Raw genomic sequence first — 14639 nt, 5'->3', positions numbered from 1 at the left:
GGGTGCTTGGGCAGCTCAGTCAGTTAAGCATATGACTCTTGATTTCACCTCAGTCATGAGATGAAGCCCCAAGTCAGGCTCCATGCAAGGTGGAGAGAGAGAGAGAGAGGGAGAGAGACTATCTCTCTCTCCCTCTCTCTCTCTCCCTCTGCCCCTCCCTGTTCACACCCTCTCTCTTAAAAAAAAAAGCAGAAAACAAAAAGAAAACTTGGAAGTTTTATTGAGATACTTGTAGATTCATATTCAGTTGAAAGTAATAATAGAGAGAGATCCATGTTCCTTCTTCATAGTTTTCACCAGCGGTAACATCTTGCAAACTATAGTACAATATCACAACCAAGATGTTGACGTAGATAAAACCCACTGACGTCATTCAGATGCCTCTAGTTTTACTTGTGTTCATTTGAGGGTAGATTGTATTCAGTTCTATACAACTTAATCGCATTTATAGGTATATATATCTGTCCCCACAGGCAAGACACAGAACGATCCCATCAACACCAGAATCCCTCATATTGCCCTTTTACAATCCTATTCTCCCTCCTACTCCCCACTTCCTCCATCCCTAACCCCTGGAAACTATTCTCCATTTATAAAACTTTGTCATCTCAAAAATTTTATATCAAAGAATCACATGGTATGTAACACTTGGAGAGTGGATTTCTTTTTTCACTCAGAATAACTCCCTGGAGACCCATCTAAGTCACTCTACGTATCAATAGTTCTTTTATCTGTTGCTTAGTAATATTCCATGTATATATGCACCATGGCTTAACCATCCTCTTGCTGAAGGACATCAGAGCTGTTCCTAGCTTGGGGTTACTGTGAATACAGCCACTAAAAGCATTGATGTCCAGGTGCTTGTGTGAATACAGCTTTTATTTCTCTGGGATAAATGTCCAAGAGTACAGTTTTTGATTCATATGGTAATTTCATGTTTAGTTTTATAAGAAACTGCCAAACTGTTTTCAAGAGTGGGTATATCATCTTATATTCCCACCAACAATGTATTAGTAATCGAGTGCCTCTGCGTGCTTGCCAGCATTTGGTAATGTCACTGTTTTTTATTTTCTCCATTCTGATCCATATGTAGTGATATCTCATTATGGTTTTAATTTGCATTTCCCTGATGGCTCATAATGCTGAACATCTTTCATGTGTGTGTTTGCCATCTGCATATCATCTTCATTGAAAAGTCTGTTTGTGCCTTTTGCCCATTTTCTAATTTGACTTTTTTTTTTTTTTTTGCTACTGAGTTTTCAGTGTTCTTTATATATTTTAGATACTATTCCTTTGTGGGACACGTGATTTGTAAATGTTTACTCCCAATAGGTTGCTTGTTTTCATCTTCTTCACCTAGACTTTCACAAAAGATGAGTGTTGAACTTTGACGAGACTTAATTTATCAACTTTTTATTTTCTAGAGTGTGCTTTTGGTGCCAGGTCTAAGGACTCTTTGTCTTGCCTTAGATGCCAAAGTGTTTTTTTTTCCCTGAAGGCTTTATAGTTTCACGTTTTGAATTGAAGTCCATAATCCATTTTGAGTTGATTTGTGTACATGATGTGAAGTTCAGGTTGAGGTTCATTTTCTTACTTATGGAGGTCTCCTCCCTCCAGCACCATTTGTTGAAAAAGACTATCCTTCCTCCACTGAATTGCTTTTAAGGCTTTGTAAACAATATGGAACACTTCATGAGTATACACGTCATCCTTATGCAGTGGCCATGTCAGTCTTCCCTGTATCATTCCAAGTTTTTATCAGATGCACTACCAAAGTGAGCACTGCTCACACCTTTAGACTCATCAACTCCACTTACGGAAATTCACTTCTGAAGATGAGGAAGATGTGCCCAAGGCTATTTACTTCAGCATTATTTACAACATCAAATAAAAGAGTGGGGAGGAATGTCCAAAAATAGTAGGTAGGAGAAATGTATTGTTAATCTATCGCTGTGTACCAAATTATTCCAACCCTTAAGGACTTAAGGCAACAACATTTATAATATCACAATGTTTGTGATATCTAGTCATGGCTTTTCTGGGTTCTCTAAGTCTCTAGGACTACCCTTAGATGACATTTGAGGCTGAAGTTTTTTTCCGAAGGGTCAACCAGAGAACGATCCATGTCCAAGCTCACTGATATGGTTGTTGGCAAGATTCAGTTCCTTGCAAGCCCTTGCAATTGGGGCCTTATTTTCTCTTTGGCTGTTGGTAAGAGCCAGCCCTCCATTTGTTGCCTCATGGCCCTCTCTGTATTGCCGCCTACTTCATCATAACAAGCAAGCAGAGAAAATGCAAAAGAGTGTTAGGAATCCTTTGTGAACTAATCATGAAATAATTTCCCGTTAATTTTGCTGTATTTTATTCATTCAAAGCAACTTTCTAAGTTGCTCACTCAAGAGTGGGAGAGTACAAAAGGGTGTGATACCAGGAGGGAGAGATTTGGGGAATTTATGTAAGACGTTGCCTATACAATAGGTACATTTTTATACATTCATTGAGTTAAAAATCATACATCCTCTTATTTTTCTATACTACGTGGAATATGGCATTGCTGTCATGGTGGAGAAGTGCCTCAGTGAGAGCCACATGCAAAAAATATGAAACCGGACCACTATCTTACACCACACACAAAAATGAACTCAAGATGGATTAAATCCTTGAATGTAAGACAAGAAATAATAAAACTCCTAGAAGAGAAAAAAGCAGTAAGTTCCTTGCCATCACTTTTGGATATATTCTTTTGCACCTGACTCCAAAGGCATTGACCACGTAAGTAAAGATAAACAAATAGGACTACGGCAAAGTAAGAAACTGTACGTAGCCAGTAAATCATCAACAAAATAAAAGGGCAACCTACTGAAAGGGAGAAGGCATCTGCAAATCATATATATGGTAAGAGGTTAATATCTAAAATACATAAAGAAATCATACATCATGCATCATCATCATCATCATCATCCTCCAAATAAGAGACAGGTAGAGGACCTGAATAGACATTTTTCCAAGGAGAGCATACAGATGGCCAACAGGCACATGAAAAGATGATCAACATCACTCATCATCAGGAAAATGCAAATCAAAACCACAATGAGGTATCACCTCACACCTGTAAGAATGGTTATTATTTTAAAAAAGATAAGAAATAGCCAAGGATGTGGAGAAAAGAGAAGCTTCACTCACTGTTGGTGGGAGTGGAAAATGATGCATCCACTATGAAAAACAGTATGGAAGTTTCTCAAAAACTAAAAATAAAACTACCTTATTATCCAGTAATTCCACGTCTGGGTATATGTCTGGAGAAAATAAATACACTAATTGAAAAGATATGCGCACTTTTATGTTCATTGCAACATAACAGCCTAACTGTGGAAAGAACCCAACTGTCCATCAATGGATGAGAGGAAAAAGAAAGCGTGAGATAGATATATGGATACCATGGAATACTACTCAGCCATAAAAAAGAATAAAATCTTGCCATTTGAGACAACATGGATGGACCCTGAGGATAAGTGAAATAAATGAAGGTTATGCTAAATGAAATAAGTCTGGCAAAGAAACATAAATACCATAAGACTTCACTTACCCTTGGAATCTGAAAAACAAAACAAATGAAAAAAACAAAAACAGAGCAAAATTTACAGGTACAGAGATTAGACTGTGGTTGCCAGAGGGGAGAGAGCGGGAGGTGGGTGAAACAAGTGAAGGTGGTCAAAACGTACATTTTTCATATATATATATATATATATATATATATATATATATATATACCACAACTTCTTTATACATTCATCCCTTACCATTTGCAACTACATGGAGGGAACTGGAGGGTATTATGCTAAGCGAAATTAGTCAGTCAGAGAAAGACAAATATCATATGACTTCACCCATATCAGGACTTTAAGAGACAAAACAGATGAACATAAGGGAAAGGAAACAAAATTAATACAAAAACAGGGAGGGGGGACAAAACAGAAGAGACTCTTAAATATGGAGAACAAACAGAGGGTTACTGGAGGGGGTGGGGGGGGGATGGGCTAAATGGGGAAGGGGCACTAAGGAATCTACTCCTGAAATCATCATTGCACTATATGCTAACTAATTTGGATGTAAAATTAAAAAAATAAAATTTAAAAAAAGTACAAACTTCCAGTTATAAAATATGTAAATCATGGGGATGTAACTAGCGGCATGGTGATAACAGTCAATAATATTGTGTTGTAAATTTGATAGTTGCTAAGAAAAGAAATCTTAAAAGTTCTCATCATAAGAAAAAAAAAATTGTAACTTTATACAGTGAGAGATGGTGGGGCGCCTGGGTGGCTCAGTCGGTTAAACATCCGACTCCAGCTCAGGTCACCATCTCGCGGTCCGTGAGTTCGAGCCCCGCGTCGGGCTCTGGGCTGATGGCTCAGAGCCTGGAGCCTGCTTCGGATTCTGTGTCTCCCTCTCTCTGCCCCTCCCCCATTCATGCTCTGTCTCTCTCTGTCTCAAAAATAAATAAACGTTAAAAAAATTTTAAAAAATTCAAAATAAAAAAATAAAGTGAGAGACGGTAACTAAACTGCTTGTGGTGATCATTTTACAAAATATACAAACGTTGAATCATTATGTTGTACACCTGGAACTAACATCATATGTCAGTTATACTTTGATTAAAAAATGAAACACTAAAAATTCTCCATTAATCCAAAAGTGGAAAGAAATGAACAACTAGCAAATAGGAAAATACATTGGTAGACTTAAACCTGACATCAATAATACTACTAAGTATCATTAATGTTCAAGTAAGATATTGAGACCAAACTATACGCTGCCTATAACAAACACTCTTTAAATATAAAGACAGAGATAAGTTTAAAAGTAAAAGGATGAAAAGAGATACGCAAATAACAAGAACACGAAAGGCTATGCAGCTATATTATAATCAGACAGGATTTCAAAGTAAAAAATACTTCTAAAGATAAAGAGGGACATTTAAATGATAAAGGTTCAACTCGTAAAGGACCTACCCTGAATGCATGTGCACGTAACAACAGATCTTCAAAATACATGAAATAAAAATTCACAAAACTAGAGGGAGAAATAGACAAATTTAGAATTGTAACTGAAGATTTTTGTTCTCTTGCCGGTGGTTAATAGAACAAGTTAGCAACAACAAAAATCCGTAAGGAAAATGAATATCTGGATACAATCAACCAATTTAACCTAACTGAGCCTAATAAAACACTCCATCCAACAGCAAAATCCATATTTATTTCAAGTGCACATGGAGCATTCACCAAGATAGACCATTTGTTGAGAGATTTAAAAAGACTCAGCAAATATTATACATTGAAATCATACAGAGTATTTTCTCTGACTATAATAGAATTAAATTATTAGAATTAAATTAGAAATTAACAAGTATGAAATATATTTTTAAATCCACGGTGTTTAGAAATAAAACAAAATTTTCTAAATATGTTATGGATCTATTCCAAAAAAAACAGAGGAAGGAAAGCTTCCAAATTCATTCTATGAGGCCAGCATTACTCTGATACCAAAACCAAATGAAGACGCTACATAAAAAGAAAAGAAAAAACTACAAGCCAATATCCCTGATGAACATAGATGTAAAAATCCTCAACAAAATACTAGCAAACTGAATTCAACAATACTTTAAAAGGATCATTCACCACAATCATGTGGGATTTATTCCAGGAATACAAATGGTTAATATTCACAAATCAATCAACGTGATACACCACATTAACAAGAGGAAGGATTAAAACCATATGATTACCTCAATAGGTGCAGAAAAAGCCTTTGACAAAGTATAATACTCATACATGATAAAAACTCTCAACAAAGTAGGTTTAGAGGAACATACCTCAACATAATAAAGACCATATATAAAAAACCCACAGCTTACGTCACACTCTGTGGTGAAAAACTGAGAACTTAGAGTTCGTCTAAGATCAGGAACAAGACAAGGGTATTCGTTCTCACCACTTTTACTCAACATAGTATTGGAAGTCCTAGGTGCAGCACACAAGAAAAAAAAAGGCATCCAAACTGGTAAGGAAAAAATAAAATTTGCACTATCTGTGGATGACATGGCATTTCTATACTTCTGAATTTGCAGGAGAAATTAAGAAAACAATCCCATTTAAAATTGCACCAAAAAGAATAAAATACCTAGGACTAAATTTGACCAAGCAAGTAAACGACTTATACTCTGAAAACTATAAGATACTAATCAAAGAAAATGAAGGTGACACAAACAAATGGAAAGATATACCATGCTCATGGATTAGAAGAATTATTATTGTTAAAATGACCACACTACCCGAGGCAATCTACAGATGTGATGCAATCCCTATCAAAATACCAACAGCGTTTTTCATAGAACTAGAAAAAATAATCCTAAAATTTGTACGAAACTACAAAAAAACTCAAATAGCCAAAGCCGTCTTGAGAAAGAACACAGCTGGAGGTATCACAACACCAGATTTCAAGATATACTACAAAGCTATAGTAATCAAAACAGTATGGTACCTACATTTTATGTCTATTTTTATGTCTATGTCTATTTTTATAGACATATAGATCAATGGAACAGAATACAGAGCCCAGAAATAAACCACACTGATATGGTCAATTAATCTGCAATAGCGGAGGCAAGAATATACAATAGGGAAAAAGAGTGTTTTCAATAAATGATGCTGGGAAAACAAGACAGCTACATGCAAAAAAAATGAAACTGGACCAATTCTTACACAATACACAAAAATCAGCAAAATTCATTAAAAACCTAAATGTAATACCTGAAACAAGAAAATTCCTAAAAGAAGACAAGCAGTATGTCCCAAATAAACTATTGGGACTACACCAAAATTAAAAGCTTTTGCAATAGAAAAGGAAACCAACAAAACAAAAATGTAACCTACAGAATGGGAAAAAAATATTTGCAAGTGATATGTCTGATAAAGGGGTGAATATTCAAAATATATATATATACATATAGAACTTATACAGCTTAATACCAAAAATAAAACAAAACAAAACAAACAAAAAAAACATTTCAGATAAAAAATGGGGAGGATCTGAATAGACATTTTTCCAAAGAAGAAATCCAGATGGCCAACAGGCACATGAAAAGATGCTCAACATCACTAATCATCAGGGAAATGCAAATCAAAGCCACAAGGAAAGATCATCTCATACCTCTCAGAATGGCTATCATCAAATGGATAAGAAATAGCAAGTGATATGGAGAAAAGTGGTATGGAGAAAGGGAAACCCTCATGCACCCTCACTGTACATGAGGGAAACCCTCATGTAAATTGGTGCCACCACTATGGAAAACAGTATGTAGGTTCCTTCAAAAAATTGAAAGTAGAAATACCATATGATCCAATAATTCTACTACGGGGTATTTATCCAAAGAAAATGAAAACACTAATTCTTAAAGATATATGCGCCCTTATGTTCACTGCAGCATTATTTACAATAGCCAAGATATGGAAGCAACTCACATGCCCATCAACAGATGAATGAAAAGGAACACGTAGTACATACATACATATATACAACGTAATATCGACTAAACCATGAAAAAGGATGAGATCTTGCCATTTGGGAGAACATTAATGGACCTAGAGGGTATTGTGACAAGTGAAAAAAAGTCATATTGAAAAAGACAGTTATCACATGATTTCACAAATATGTGAAATCTAAAAAACAAATCAAATGAACAAACAACCAAAGAAACAGACTCATGAATACAGAGAACAAACTGGTGGTGGCCAGAGGGGTGGGAGAAGAGGGTGAGTGAAACAGATGAAGAGAATTAAGAGGGAATAGCATAGGGAATATAGTCAATAACATGGTAATAATGTTGTTGATGACAGATGGTGACTACACTTGCCACAGTGAGCACTGAGTAATGTATATAGAATTGTCGAAATACTATGTGTACTTCTGCAACGAATATTGTATGTTAACTATACTGCAATAATATTTTTAAAAGAATTATATGATCACTTTTGTAGAGATTCCTAAAAATGTAAGACAACTAAGCAGACCTACCTTAATGTTCCCCATCAAGCTCTCAAACTTACCTGCACCTGTTCCCTCCTTCCTTCCTTCCTGCTATAATGAGCAGCTTTCCTCACACCCGAAGCAAATTGCTTCACCTATGATTGGGATCCCAGACCGTATCTTTCAGAACAATGATTCTTTTCTCTTTTTTTCTTTTTTTTAGTATAACTGACACACAATGTTCAATGTTGCATTAGTTTCAGGTGTACAACATAGTGATTTGACAAGTTTGTACATTATGTTCTGTTCACAAGTGTAGCGACCATCTGTCACCACACAACACCATTACAATGTCATTGACTATATTCCCTTATGGTGTTTCTTTTATTCCTGTGATTTATTCATTCCATAACTGGAAGTCTGTATCCTACTTCCCTTCACTCTTTTTGCCACCCCCCCCCACAAGGTTCTTAATCATGGCTACACATTTGAATCCCTAATAAGCTCTTATTTAGAAGAAGAAGACGATGGGGCGCCTGGGTGGCGCAGTCGGTTGGGCGTCCGACTTCAGCCAGGTCACGATCTCGTGGTCCGTGAGTTCGAGCCCCGCGTCAGGCTCTGGGCTGCTGGCTCAGAGCCTGGAGCCTGTTTCCGATTCTGTGTCTCCCTCTCTCTCTGCCCCTACCCCGTTCATGCTCTGTCTCTCTCTGTCCCAAAAATAAATAAACGTTGAAAAAAAAAATTTAAAAAAAAAAAAAAAAAAGAAGAAGAAGACGATGATGATGAAGAAGGAGAAGGAGGAGGGGGAGGGGGAGGGGGAGGGGGAGGGGAAGGGGAAGGGGAAGGGGAAGGGGAAGGGGAAGGAGAAAGGGAAGGAGAATGAGAAGGAGAAGGAGAAGGAGAAAATCCTAGTCTCATTCCAGAAGGGAGTGACAGCTTGGGAGGTGCAGGGTAGGGAAGTAGATAGGGATAGTGGCTGGGGCATCAGGATTTTTTCAAAGTTCCCCAGACAATTTGAATACACAACCAGAGTTGACAAACTCCAATCTAAAAATGTTGGGGCCATCCATTTTTGCCTCTGTGAGTGCTGGTTCCTGCCCATGAAGTATTTAAACACAATTCAGTCTCTCACTACAAAAATCCCTCCCTCCACCTCCCTTCCCTCAACGTTTCCCAAATCTCTCCGCATGATGCATTACCCTTTATACTTCTTTAATTTTATTTACTGAAACAAAGTTAAGGACTTTTACATCTACGTTCACGAGGGATATTGGACTTTAACTATCTTATACACTTTTTGTCTGATTTGTAGCATCAGGATCATTCTGGTCTTATGGAATGTGCTGGGAAGCAGAATTTCCTCTTCCATTTTCTGCAGACGCCTGTGTAGAATTGGCACCATTTCTTCTTTCAATGCTTGGTAGATCTCACAAGTGAAACTGAATGGACTGAAGGAAGGCTGTTAACTAAAATTCCATTTTCTTTAATATAGGGCTACTCATGCTATCTAATTCTTCTTGAGTAATTTTTGGTGGTTTTGTCTTTTGAGAAATCTCTCTATTTCATTTAAGTCAATTAATTTATTTATAGTTATTTATACATAAATCATACATATATAATTTATATATAGTTATATATATATATAATTGATATATAGGTACCTATAATATCCCTTTATTAACTTCTTAATATCCATAGAAAGAGCACTCTCACTTTTGATGTTGGTGATTATTGCCTTTGCTCTTTGTTTTCCAGATCAGAATAGCTGGAGATGTACTGACTTTATTCAACTTCTCAGAGAAAATAGTTATTGTTCCATTTATTTTTTTTTGGATTGTTTTTCTGTTTCCTAGTTCATTGATTTCCACTCTGATTTATATTATTTCATTTCTTCTGCTTACTTTGAGTTTCATTTGCTTTTCTTTTTCTAGTTTCTTAAGCTGAAAGCTGAGGTAATTTGTTTGAGATCTTTCTTCTTTTCTATATATAGATGTTTAGTGCTATAAATTTCCCTCCAAATGCTGTTTTAATCAGCTTCTCACAAGCATTTGTGTACTGTATTTTCATTCCATTCAGCTCAAAATCCTTCCACATTTCTACTTTTATGTATTTTTTGACAAACAGGTTATGTAGAAGCGTGTTGTTTATTTTCCAAATATTGGGACATCTTTCACATATTTGTCCGTTATTATTTCTAAACACTAGTGTGGCTGGAGAACATATATCTGACAGTATATGAATCCTTTCACATTCACTGGGTTTATCGTTGCGGTCTAGCGCATATTCTGTCTTGGCAAAGCCCCAGTTACAACTTAAATAGTGTGTTCCACTATTGTTTGACGGAAGGTTCTATAGATACTGATCACGGAAAGTTGGTCGGTAGTACTGTTTAAATCCTCTATATCCTTAATGATTTTTCTCTCAACTTCTCTTATCAATAATGAGAGAGTGGGGTGAGATCTCTGATTACACTTGTAAATTTTCCCATTTTTGCCTTGCAGCTCCCTTTCCCTTCACTATGGTCTGGAACCTCTTCCCAGGCAGCGGGCGGAGGCATCTCATTTAGGGATCTCCTAATTTATTTCCCATCTCTTAGGAATCTGGGTCTTCTATTGCCTCATAGTCAATGCAACTTTTCAAATATATATTTTGTCTCTCTTTTTCAGGTAGGAAGATCAGTCTGCACCCTGCTACCCCATCTTGGCTGGAACCTGAATTCCAGGCAGTGACTTTTAACATCTACTTCTTTCTCATCTTTATAAAATCTCATAAAATCTTCTCCAAGATCTCTCTTGGATGTACTAGTAGCTCTCCATTTTCATTGTCTTTTCCTTAGTTCGACTACCAACTATTCCTTCTGGTTTGTTACAGCCAGTGGTCCCCAGTGGGTTTTCCTCTACTGGTTTTCCCTTAACCACTTTCCAGTCCATTCATCAGCACCAGAGAGTCCTTTATAAAAGCACAACCACATCATGCCACGGTTTCCACATTTAAATTCTGTAGTGCTTCTGTTCATTCAAAGCCGCCATAAGAGGATGAGGAGATAAGCCACAGACTGGAAGATATGTCTAGTATCTAATATTTATCTAATCAAGAAATAATTATACACAGAATGTTGAAAGGTCTGAAAACAATTAAAATACAGGAAAATCAACCCAAAGAAAAATTGTTAACCAGCCATTCACAAAAATTACCCCCTCCATACCTATGAAAACATGTTCTACCTCCCATTAACCAAGGAAATGCAATTTGAAACTCTAATGATACCTCCCAACACCAGAAGGTGTTGGAAAGTCTGACAATATCGAGTGTTGGCAAGATAGAGAGCAACAGAAATCATAAACGCCGCTAGAGAGCATATCATTTGGTACAACCACTCTAGAGAACAACTATATCTGAAAACTCGCATCCCCTAGAAGCCACCAGTTCTATTCTTAGGTTTTTAGCCAAGAAAACCTGTTACATAGACAAAAAAGATATGAAGATAAGAATGTTCTTAGCGGTATTGTTTCAAATAGCAAAAGAAACACTTATGGGCCCATCAAAGGGGAATGACTGTGTGTGCGATGAAATATTATGCAGCAGTGAAAATGAACAAATCACAGAAACTGATACTATTATGGGCGAATCTAACAAACACGATATAGAACAGATACCAGTTACAGAAAATTTCAGGCAATGTAATATCAATTTTAGAAAGCCTAGAAGTATGCAAAATACTTTGTTTGCTTAAAGATACATACCTCTTCTTGCACAAAAGGGAATGTGAGGTAAAATTAAGAGCTGATCAAGGTGCCTGGGTGACTCAGTCGGTTTAGTGTCTGACTTCGAATCCGATCACGATCTCACGGCTTGTGAGTTCAAGCCTGGCATCAGGCTCTGTGCTGACAGCTCGGAGCCTGGAGCCCGCTTCGGATTCTGTGTGTCCTCTCTGCCCCTCCCTGACTTGTGCCCCGTCTCTCAAAAATAAACATTAAATTTTTTTTAAAAAAATTAAGAGCCTTGGACGCTTGGGTGGCCCAGTCGGTTGAGCGTCCAACTTCGGCTCAGGTCATGATCTCGAGGTCCGTGAGTTCGAGCCCCGCGTCGGGCTCTGTGCTGACAGCTGAGAGCCTGGAGCCTGCTTCTGATCCTGTGTCTCCCTCTCTCTGCCCCTCCTCCACTCATGCTCTGTCTCTCTCTCTGTCAAAAATAAATAAACTTTAAAAAAAAATTAAGAGCCGATCTTAGAAAACACGAGTCAGGAAGAGAGGTAGTGAGAGGGAGGGGAAGGGAGCCAGTGAAAGGTTCAGTGTCAAAGCACCTTCCTTGCTGGGTAAGCAGAGTTTAATCCTCCAGAGAAACCCAGGATATCTCATCGGAGAGGTGAGGGAGCTGGAGTATTTATGCACCAACTCCCGTCCATATTTGTTTGAGGGCTGCTGGGAGGAGGTATTAATCCCCGGGTACTTCTGGCATGCGGTGATGGGGACAAAGTAGACTTTGATGGCCAGAGCAAGTCCTCAGACAAAACAAAAACAACGAAAAAATGCTATTGGTGAAAACTGGGAGTTGATCCCAAGACTGCACTGGAATAGAGCGCTGGGAGCTGCGGCTGTAAGTGAGGGGCTAAGAGCAGAAAACCAGGCAAGGGGATGAGAACACAGCATGAAGTACAGTGGTTACTTTTGAGGGACAAGAAGGGGTTTTAACCGAGGAGAGACACACAAATGTCCCTGTCCTTTATTCCTGAGGCCAGGAGGTGGGTCCTTGCAGGAAACAGCAGGCACACTCGACTGAGTAAGTTTTGAGGGGCTGTTTACAAAAGTAAGGTCAGGGTGCTGGGACACCACAAGGGCCCTTGGGGTGTTTCCCACCGGCTGAGCTAAGGAGGCAGTTACCAGGAACAAAAGGGCTGCATAGATGGAGCCTGACCTAATCAACCCCTCACTCGCTGTGTCCTCCAGTCTCCTGCTGGGCTCCCCCTGGACGAATTCAAGAGGAAGCCAGTGGGGTGTGCAGAGGGGTCCACCCACTAGAGCACAGATCAAGCCAACAAGACTCCACCTGGAGGCACAGAGATGTTGAGCCCAGGTGGTGTGGGTCGTATTCTTTTTCATATTCTTGAATGCCTTACATACTGCTGCATACTCGTTGAAAACGTGTCCTTCACGAGTCACATTGCCCGGCACATAAACACCAAAACCTGATGTGGCTTCCTGGTCTGCATCCCGCCCCAGCCCTTCAGTCTCAGCCAGTGTGGGCTCACCGGCTTTCCCTTTTGTCGCCACCCTGCTCCTTTGAGGTCCTGTGCGTTGTCTGTCCTCTCCTGCCTCAGGGCGCCCATGCGTGCTGTTCCTTTGGCGTGAACTCGTTTTCTTAGCCCTAGCTTTGCTCATCCGCTGTTACACCTCAGGCTCCAGCTTCCATGTCCCTGTTCCCTCACACCGCCAAAGTCCACCTGGTGGATACACCCGTGTGTGTGCGTCCCCTTGCTCATTACCCTTTCTTAGCTTGTTTAGGAAATCACCAGCATTGGCATCGTGCACCCAATGTCTGTGATCTCCGCGGCTTCTCGGGTAACACAGACAAAATAAGAAACCTGATTTTATTCATCGTATAGTATTTACTGTCCCGTCGGAGACCGACACGTTGTTCGAGCCTTGCTCAGAGGGAAAACAGTAACCCTGGTATTGCTGTTGGATTGGATTGGAACAAGTTTGTATTAGTATCAGAAACCCTAGTATTCACACGTCTTGTCCAGGTGTCTCGCCTCAGGATGGCAACACAACCATGCTTATTGAGCCCCAGGGCCTTTGCTCCTTCTCGAATCCAGACGTGTCATCACTGCCCCCAAAAGGAGCGGGGAGCTTGGAAGGTCTCCAGTTACCAAAGCGACACTTCTCAGGGACTCTGGGCTGCCATCAGACGGCGAAGCATGTGGCTCCAGGAGCCTACAAGAGATCAGGTGACGTACAGACTCAGCAGAACAAATTGTGAAGCCAGAAGGTGAGCGCCCACTCTTTTGCGCTCTTCAACCTGATGGAGAATGCGGGAGACAAAGTTTGCACCCTTGACCACAATTCTGCTTGAATATTATGCATCACTGTGGCTAATAGCCTCTGGACATCGGGTCAGCCCTCTGCAATTGTAACCTATGAAAATATATCAGTAGGGGCATCTGGTTGACTCCATCAGTTAAGCGTCCGACTCTTGATTTTGGCTCAGGTCATGATCTCACGGCTGGTGGGATCGAGCCCTGAGTCGGGCTCTACACTGACAGCACAGAGCCTGCTTAGGACAGCACAGAGCTCTGCCTCTCTCTCCCTCTGTGCCCTTCCCCCAACTTACACACAAGTGCAGTCTCTCTCTCTGTCTCTCTCAAAATAAAGAAACATATAAACAAAATATAATAAACTCAAAATAAGTAAATACACAAAGTAAATGCAAATAAACAAACTCCATTCCACGGAACAAAATGATGGGAGAGTGGGGTAGGGTGGTAGGACTGAGCCAGAGACCCTGCAGGGAGCCAGAGCCTGGGCCCCCTACCCTGGCATCCTTGGAGCCAAATTAGATTCGAGGCAGGCCAGATGGAGGGGCCAAGGGCTGAGCGACGCCCTCGCAGAAAATCC

General features: G+C 39.4%; 1 non-coding gene across 1 annotated transcript; it reads right to left on the bottom strand.

Annotated features, from left to right (window-relative positions):
• Positions 1-1674: 1674 nt before the first annotated feature.
• Positions 1675-1779, bottom strand: LOC122495331. The gene has a single exon (XR_006300405.1). It is a non-coding gene; the product is annotated as a U6 spliceosomal RNA (small nuclear RNA).
• Positions 1780-14639: the final 12860 nt, after the last annotated feature.

This window comes from Prionailurus bengalensis, chromosome E2, assembly GCF_016509475.1.
Source record: "Prionailurus bengalensis isolate Pbe53 chromosome E2, Fcat_Pben_1.1_paternal_pri, whole genome shotgun sequence".
Taxonomy (NCBI): domain Eukaryota; kingdom Metazoa; phylum Chordata; class Mammalia; order Carnivora; family Felidae; genus Prionailurus; species Prionailurus bengalensis.
This window is presented reverse-complemented; position numbering and strand designations above follow the sequence as displayed.